The sequence below is a fragment of the Orycteropus afer genome, unplaced genomic scaffold (assembly GCF_000298275.1).
Source record: "Orycteropus afer afer isolate SDZICR_OR568_19922 unplaced genomic scaffold, OryAfe1.0 scaffold00571, whole genome shotgun sequence".
In the NCBI taxonomy this organism is placed as follows: Eukaryota; Metazoa; Chordata; class Mammalia; order Tubulidentata; family Orycteropodidae; genus Orycteropus; species Orycteropus afer.
In genome coordinates this window covers 103,932-113,170 of record NW_006922158.1, presented here as the reverse complement: position 1 = coordinate 113,170, position 9,239 = coordinate 103,932, and positions in this window count along the sequence as shown.

Genomic DNA, 9,239 nt, shown 5'->3' with positions numbered 1-9,239 from the left:
AAAGTTTCCCTCCATATATAAACCTTTCCTTGACCCTCCACAACAATGAACTAATACTATATTTTTCCTTCTGTGATTGATTTGTGTCACTCAGCATAATGTCCTCCAAGTTCATCCATATTATGCCGTGTTTTGCAGGCTCTACATTATTCTTTAGTGCTGCATAGCATTCCATTATGTGTATGTACCATAGTTGGGTCATCCACTCTTCCGCTGTAAATCTTAGAGATAAGTCCCTTGCCAGATATGTAATTATCGGCAAATATGAATTTGTTGCTTTTTTGTTATGTGCTTTTTTGTAGTGTCGATTTCTTTGTTCCATATAATTTTCTATGCTGAGCTCCTTTTGGTTATGAATCGTGTTGTCACTTCCTTTATTGCTGTTGTTTTAGTATTTGCTGAATATTTATGCTGGTCCTCTTTTTTGATGTGAAGGTTTATAATTTTTCTTTTAGGGTACTCTGTGATTTATAGTATTTTTCCCAAGTTTAGAACAGTCCGTTCTATCTTGTAGTTGTCTTGACTTCCCTTCCATCTAGAAGTCGGTAATGCCAGTTTTTCCCCTCTTTTTGCTTTGTAGTAGTCCTCATTTGTCAATTGATGTCTCTGGTTCCATGTTTACAATATCGTAGGCTTCTTTACTTTGGATACTTCCATAGCTGGGTTGGTTTCTGGGTTATATAATCATGTATGTTAATGGTCAGTTGTTGTTGGCTGTTGTTGCTTCTCTGTCCAAAGGACTCCCTTTAGCATCTCTTGGAAGGTTTGTCTGGTTTTAACAAAATCCCTTAATTTCTGTTCGTCTGGAAATGTCCTAATTTCACCATTGTATTTGAGGGACAGTTTTGCTGGGTACATAATTCTTGGTTGGAAATATTTCTTCTTCAGTGTTTTATATATACCATTCCATTGTCTTCTCATCTTCATGGTTTCTGCTGAAAAATCCAAGATTAGACTTATTGGTTGCCCCTTATAGGTAACTTTTCATTTTTTGTGTGCTGCTCTCATGATTCTTTCTTTGTCTTTGGTTTTGGTAAGTTTGATGATGATATGTCTAGGTGATTTTCTTTCAGGGTCTATCCTGTTTGAGGTTCGTTGGACTTCCTGAATGGATATATTTTCATCTTTCATCATACAAGGAAAATTCTCTTCTAACAAACCTTTGACAATTTTATCTTCAATCTCCATAATTCTGCCCAGGTCCGTATCCTGGTCCCTTGTTTCTCCTGCTTTATCTTGCTTCTTTGTGTGGACTGTGATGCTCTGTTGTCTCTGAGGCATTGTGACATTTTTGTGTTTATATTTAGTTGGTGATTGTATGTGGAATGACTTGCCAACGATTTTCATATTCTTTGTGTGTATGTTATCTATGCAAGCAGGGTACTGTGCTGTGCTCCTCTATTTGCTAGTGGGCAGCACTTATACACTCACCACCTGTCTCCTGTCCTGTTGTCAGCCTCTCCTATGTCCCTTCAGCCCTTGGCAAAAAGAGCCTATTCCTAGGTCCCTGGAATTCAAATGAGGATCCTATCACTTTAAAATCCAAAATGGCTGCCACTTGTAAAGATTCAAAATGGCTGCACCCTCAGTCACTTTAAATATCCAAAATGGCCACCGCTTGTAAACATTCAAAATAGCTGCACCCTCGCTCACTATAAATATCCAAAATGGCCACCACTTGTAAACCTTCAAAATGGCTGTGCCCTTAGTCCCTTTAAATATCCAAAATGGCTGCCGTGTGTAAATAATCAAAATGGCTGTGCCCTCTGGACAGTGGAAAGTCAACAAACAGCTCAGGTTGTCTCCCACCATTCTGTTTCCCTTCCTAGTCATAGTCCACTAACGCAGCCGTCCCTGCAGCCCTTGGTGACTGGGGATGATCTTTTTTAGGTCAATTCTCAGGTCCCAACAACACTGGAACTATTCCTAGGCTGTTGGTCCTGTCGGAGTAGCTGACAGTCCGCAGCTCTGACCATCTCTGGACTCACTGTTTTCGTTCAGGTTTTTGCACTAGTTGGCACCTAATCCACTTCTGTATAGTTCCTTTCAAAGCTCAGGCTCCAGGATTATCTTCTGTATCTCTGTCAATTGGTTTTTCTTTTCTTTGTTGAAGAGGGTCTGTGTTGCTTGTCTACCTATTCCTCCATCTTATCAGAAGTCCTTATTCATTTATTTTTTGAGAACTTCCTTTCTGGAACAACAAGATGCTCCAGGCTCCTTCTCCAGTTCTAGAATCAGCCATTTCTCAAAGAAATGGCTGATTCCTTTTATTGGAGAATGATATTAGAAACCAAGGTCTGGGTGCCAGATGTGCTTATCCCTACTGAAGTGTTGTTGCTGCTAGGCGTCCGTGATAGTTAAGGTTGTGTGTCAACTCGACTGGTCCATGATTCTAAGTGGTTTAACAGTTATGATGTAGTAGTTATCCCTTATTATGAGATCATATGCTGTGAGCAGTCTATCAGTTGAAAGGGAGTTTCCTTAGGGGTAAGCCCTGCTTCTAGTATATATGGAAAAGCTTTAGGAAAGGTCAGTTGGCCAGGTAGCTGTCTTCCAAATTTCTTGGCCTTATTTGGAGTTTTTCTTAATCTTTCTGTGCTTTTGTGATAAAGGGGTAATAATCATACCTAACTCATAGGGCTTTCTGGAGAATCAAATGAATTGATACATGTAAAGCAGAACATTATATGGCAGGTAGGGAATACCCAATTAAAATGTTACACTTTCTGGACTCTTATTTTATGGACAACACAAAGGGTTCAGAATAATGGCAGGTTAAATTTTGGGGATACTCTTAGATGATAATGGCTTCAAACTAATGTTCTGCACCACACGATCTCATCTTTTATCTACTATTAACATTAAAATGCCACCCTGCCCCTTGTGCACCTGGCTCCAAGGTGGACATATTTGAATGTCCAAGGCGATTAGGGGTGGGGGGATTTACATTTTCAAATTATTTCGCCCTTCACTATCTATGTAGCATTTTGTAAAGTGTTCATCAATATTGCTAAATGATGAGTTTAAAAAACAAAAGGGGAAAACAGGGAATCTTCCCCCTAAAATGTTGACACCAAACGGTTTCTACTTCTTCAAAGAGGTAACTGTGTGTTTGTTCCCTTTTAGTTGATGAGAGCCTCTCAGTTTCAGAGAATACCTTGTACTTTACCTCCCTCCTTATCACTTAGATGAGACCAAAATTGAGTTGCTTTTGCTGAAAAGAGTGGGTCTTGGGTGATAGTAAATCCTTGGCCCATGAATTAGACTGAAATGAACCCTGTTCATGCATGTCAGTATATGTGCATGAAGACTGCTTGTGATTGTGCAATGACTGTATTTCTAACTTTAATGGAATATGCTCATTGATGTTTTTCAGTGAATGATGATTGATGAGGCACATGAGATTGCAACAGGGTCTCAAAACAAAGTGAAATGTGGTAAACCCAACTGTTGTACATCATCGAAGAGAAAGCAGACTTTGAGAGATGGGGGGATATAAGCATGTTTGCAAGTGAAAGGGCAATGAGGTGCAACCATTAGCAGTTACTGCAAGAGTTCAAAGGATAAAGCCAGCTCCTGAGTAGGAGAGCATGATCTCAACAAGAGACTGAGTCTGCACTCAGTTTCTGCACTCAACTTCTTAGCTATGCTGTGATCCAGTGCAGTCTGGTATCTGCCTTCTCAACTCCATTGAAATTGTACTCACCAAGGCCACCAGTGTATAGTGAAATTGCCATGAATTGCTCAGCACACAGTTGTTCACTCCTCCTCCATGAAAACTTTTCTGGATTCCCATACATCAAATTCTCCCAGATTTCTTCCCTCCAGTGATGACTCCCTTTCATTTTCTTTTCTAGGTTTTCCTTTTGTCTTCCAACCTGTAAGTACTGCAGGGCCCCAACTGGTTCTGTGTGCTCAAACTGAACTCCTGAATGCAGCCCCCTCTTCAAGGTTGCTGTACTTCTCAGCTTTCTTCATCTCAGTCAATGACACCACCTAGAGGTGTGCAGGTAAAGCTCTAACAGTCTGCTGTCTATGGGAGTTTGGGTGTGGGAGGGTGGAGAAGCTCTGGTCCTTAGAGTTTGAAGATTTTCATAGTGTAAATGCTCCCACTGGGGCTGAATCAAGCCACTAGTGTGAGGACACGGACCATATAATCAGGAATTGTTGCTTGCTGTCTGCTCCTGTGGTCTGTTGCCTGATGGCTCTCACACAACCCTCGCGTGATTTCCTGAGTAGTTCATGTAAAATACGTGAGAGTCACCAAGATTTTTTAAAACTATTCTCTACTTATAATCCATTAGTATGCTCAGCAATTCTGATGTCCAATATAATTCCTTCATTGCACCATTCTCTCCATTCCTCTAGATGCAGGGGTAGATTCCTGGGTACTGACATTCTTTCAGGGATTGTAAACTTGAAAAAAGACTTTGAGTCTACTGGAAGATGCTGTGGACACATGCCAGCCATACCTAGAAGCAGAAACTTTGATGTGGTGTAAAAAAAAAAAAAGTGTAATTCTTCACTATGGATTAGTAAGTAAGCACTTGCTCACCTTGCTTAATCATCCATTGCCTAGTCCACAGTGCCATTATCTTGCACCAAAGCTACCACAGAAACTCCTTAGCTTGTTTGCCTACTTCTCATGCTTGATCCTGGCAAATGCATTTTCTGCCCTGCAGTCAGGTTGATCTGGGCATGTAAATCATATCATGCAATATGCCACTTGAAAAGCTTTCATCAGCGATCCCAGGCACTCAGAGCAGAATCTAAACTCTACAAGACTGCATGACTTGGGCCTGTCATCCTTTTCTGACGTGTCTCCTGCGGGTCTCCTCCTTGCTCTCTGCTCTCTGTCCTTTGTCAGATGGACCACACTTGCTCTGTCCTCACGGCCTCTGCACGTGCCCTTTGCACAGCCTGGAGTACGTGGCCATCTCTTTCTCCTCTTGCAGGGCTCTACTCAAAGGACGCCTCCTCAGCAAGGCCCTGCCTGTCCCCCTGTGCACTGAGGGCCCGCCCCTACTCTCCATCACAACCATGCTGACTGCTCTCCTCACACGGATTCACACTGCCATCTTTTGGTTGGCTCATTGTGTCTGCTTCCCACAGGCATGGCAGGGACACAAGGCTGGGCAGTGTTTCTGGCTGCCTGCTTCACTGCTGATCCCCAGACCCAGCTCTGGGCCTGGCCCAGAGGAGGTTCAATAACGGAAGATGGCTTGCTAGACGTGCAGTAAAAGGACACCCACTTTTCTGAGGCAGAAGTGAAGGATGAGGGGAATGATGTGCAGCCAGGGCTGTTCAGTGATGGAGTGGAAACAGCATTCCCAGCTGATGGCTGCTTCTCTTCATAGAAAGTTTGGAGTAGAGGGGAGGCAAGTTGAGGCAGATCCACGTTGTCTGGCTTGCAGCTCAGTAAAGCTTGGCAGGTTCTATGTGAATGTCAGAAATCATGGCATCAAGTGAGACTTGCAGCTTTGCAACTAAGTTATAAAGGGCAACAAGATGGCACCAAATCATGAGACCCAGGAGAGTGTGGATGTGCGCTTATTAGTTGTACTGTCTTACCTGGTTTCCATATGTATTCATAGTGACAAGAAGGGAAGAAGGTCATTTTGTTGTATTATTTTTCCTGAGATCACTTAGGAGGGCACGTCCTCTTGCTTTAGGAAGTCAGTAATTCCCTCTGAATCGAAGAGCACAGTGATGTACCAATGGGGGTGAGGAAACACATGTTCCCCGCTGCTCATCCTTTTAAATTGGTTTCCATGAGGAGGGGACAGAAACTGGTCAAACAGCTCCTGATGGCTTTCTGGCAACATCTCTTCCTCCAGAGCTCATGAATATGGCAGGAGATGGTATTCCACGCAACAAATTGGAATCTCCGTCTGATGACCTCACTTGTCTCGGGGGAGACTATGCGACTGGCAAGCCTGGTTGTAATGCACTCGTAGGAGGAAGCGTGAGCAGCAGTGTCTCTGTAGATGGCCCCACAGTCACAGCAATGTCTACTTTGGGAACCGTGACCAGTACGTTGCAAAAAAGTTCACAGAAAATCAATGATGATATAAAACATGAATTGATGAAGGAAGTTGGCAAGTTGGATGAAGTAAATAGTGAAAGAACATGTATTAACAGAACACCGAGGAGTCTCTCTCATTCTGTGATTTAGAATAGAATAGATACAAGCTGTCCCTTGAGGTGCATTCTTTGGCAAAATTGTGTTTTCACATAATTTAGAGTGGCTCCTCTTTACTTTGACTGAAAATTCCCAATCCATCTTTTTCTTTCTCATTTCTTACTTGGTTACTGTTCACTAGCGTTTCATTACCACATACCTGCAGGGCCCTGATTCAGGTGTTCAAAACACAAACTGTATTCACCACATTTGAATCCATGAAGAACGATCACTCAGGAAGCTGTTGACAAAATGTGAAATGCTGTTCATATTTTGCTTTACAACATTCACTGTTTCATTCATAGCTTCACTCAGGTAAGGATGCATCTCTTAAATCTTAAGTGTTGATTCAACTCAGCAAAAACGTGAGTTGGATATAGTCATGCATCATCACTTAACTTGTGTTCTGGTTACCTAGTGCCGCTCTGACAGGAATATACGACAAAGGGGATGGCCTTAACAAACAGGAGTTTATTCTCTTCAGTTTGGAGGCTTTATGTCCAAATTCAAAGTGCCAGGCTCTAGGGGCTGGGTGAAAGCCCCTCAGCCTTGGGCTTCAGCTCTGCCTCCAGCTCCGGGCCAACATTAGTTAGAGTCTTTTCTTCACTCAGACAGCTGCTGGCTGCCGAAGCTGCCAAGTTCAAGGTGGACAAGTAAAAAGGAACAGTCCCGATGTTACCAAATGACATGGCAGGCCATTAATTCAAGTCCATTTTAAGTCCCAAGTGTGGCAGAGCATGGCAGGCTGCTGGACAATGACATAGCTACATGCAGGGTTTAAGGTGCCATAAGCTAGAGACCATTCCCCAAGGATTCTGCTTAGATATGGGAAGCAGACCACATCCCTAAGGCTGCTCCCAGTAAATTACATCATGGAGTTGATTACCAGTCTCATCACGGGGAATACTACATCCAGCTGCACAGCCACTCAACCAGGCCCAGCCAAGTTGAAACATAAACTGAACACAACTTGCATGATGCATCCTGTGAAACAGGACATTATGTGATTTGGATGTTGTGCAAACACCATTATTATATACAAGCTGTCCCTGAATTATGAAGAGTTCCATTCTTACATCTGTCTTGAAGTAGAATTTGGACCGAAGTTGGGTCCTGTCTGTTGTTGTTATGTGCCATCCAGTCAGACCCAACTCATGGCGACCCTTCCTTGGGTTTCTGAGGCAGTATCACTACGGAAGTAGATTGCCCCATCTTCCTTCCGAGGAGTGGCTGGTGGGCTGAACCACCAGCCTTGTGATTAGCAGTCAAGTGCCTTAGGCACTACGCTACCAGAGCTCCCTGGGTCCTGTCTGTCAAATTCTCTCCATAGTGTACTTCTCTATGCATAAAAAACATTATAAAAAACATTTCCAGATACATTAAAAGTTCTTTTAAATAAAATGATACAGTAACAATGGGGACCTCTGGTGGCACAGTGCCTAAGGCACTTGACTGCTAACCAAAAGGCTGGCGGTTCAAACCCACCAGGCACTCCTCAGAATCAAGGTAGGGCAATCTCCTTCCGGAGTGATACCGTCTCAGATATCCAAGGAGGGAGGGGTCACTGTGAGCCAAAATTGACTTGACGGCAGTGAATTTGTTTTTTTGTTTTATGCAGTAATAATGTTTTGATGTTGCAAAGTAACATCTATTACCAATGTCATTGGCTTTATGGGAGTTGGGACCATGGACATATATGCACTCACACATTGCCCGAACAGACTTTATACAAGTAGTGCATGAAGGCATAGACTTTATTTGCCAAAGATTAAGGGATATTTATCCAAAAAAAGGCAAAAACTTAAAAACTTTTTACAGCACAATATTTCAAACATGTTTAAATTTTCAAAAGAATTCAGTTCCTCACTGACACTAACATTTTAAGTGCTCAACAGCCACATGTGGAAGTGGCTACTATACTGGACAATACAGACATCACTATGAATGCTTTTTTGGATAATCCTGAAGGATTTAAGGGGAGTCACTGTAAGAAATCTTGAAAAACATCTGCATCTTACAGCTCATATGTAAAAGAAAATCAAGTATCTCCCAAATTTTACAAAAATCCTAATATAAATGGTATTAAAGTTGAAAGAAATTTCTAACCAAAAATTTTTTTTCAACACCATGCTAGAAGAACATAGTTTCTGTTCAGAAACGACTACAGAATTCTCATAGGAACAGGTGATCAAAGAGTTTATAGCCACAAAACCAGAAAGGAAAAAATATCATAAAGGTTATCAGGCAGTTAATAAAAATAGTTTTCTGTATTTTGTGATGAGTAGGGTATATTGGCTTTAAAATTTTTTCATTTCTTTACAAATTTTAAATAATTATGCACCCCCATACTCAACTTCAGTTGTCATTTTGAATTCCTTAAGAAACACCACTTCCATCTCCACCCCACCCCACCCACTAAAGAAAAAAGAAAACAACCCAAGCCTCAGTTCCTATAAAATCTTTATTTGCCCAGGACAGATTTTACCTGGAAAAATAAGCCATCCACAGCCTCTTCCATTCTTCTTTTACTACTGGAATAAGTTAGGATACTTCCATGTACTACACTTTGATTTAATTTCTAGTCATTTTATCCTATTACTTGGGTGCGATTATTTATTTAAAAAAACCCACAAAAACATCTAGAACATTCTAAGTTTTTATTTGAAACATCATGCGAGATAATAATTTCAATGAAAAAAAAAACAAAAAACCCTAAGATAATACATAAATTTTGCAGCATTTAGGTTGTCCCCAGCAGTCACTGTAAGGCAGTAAGGCAGTCACTGATCAAACTGGTAACAGTAGGAAATTTGACAAAGGATTCATGTGGAAATAGTACGGTAACATTAATGGTCAGTAACAAAGGTCCCAAAAAGCACTGTTTTAGAATGATCCCCAAACAGCAGCAGTTAGAGAGATATTTCTGTAATGAACTCCTTTTCCTGCTAATAAGCCCTCATTTGCCAATGCAGCCCTCTGACCTATGCCAACTTGGTGGATTGTTACTATTCAGGTCTGAGCTTTCGTTGCCACAGGCCAACAGAGCCTCACTGGGCTT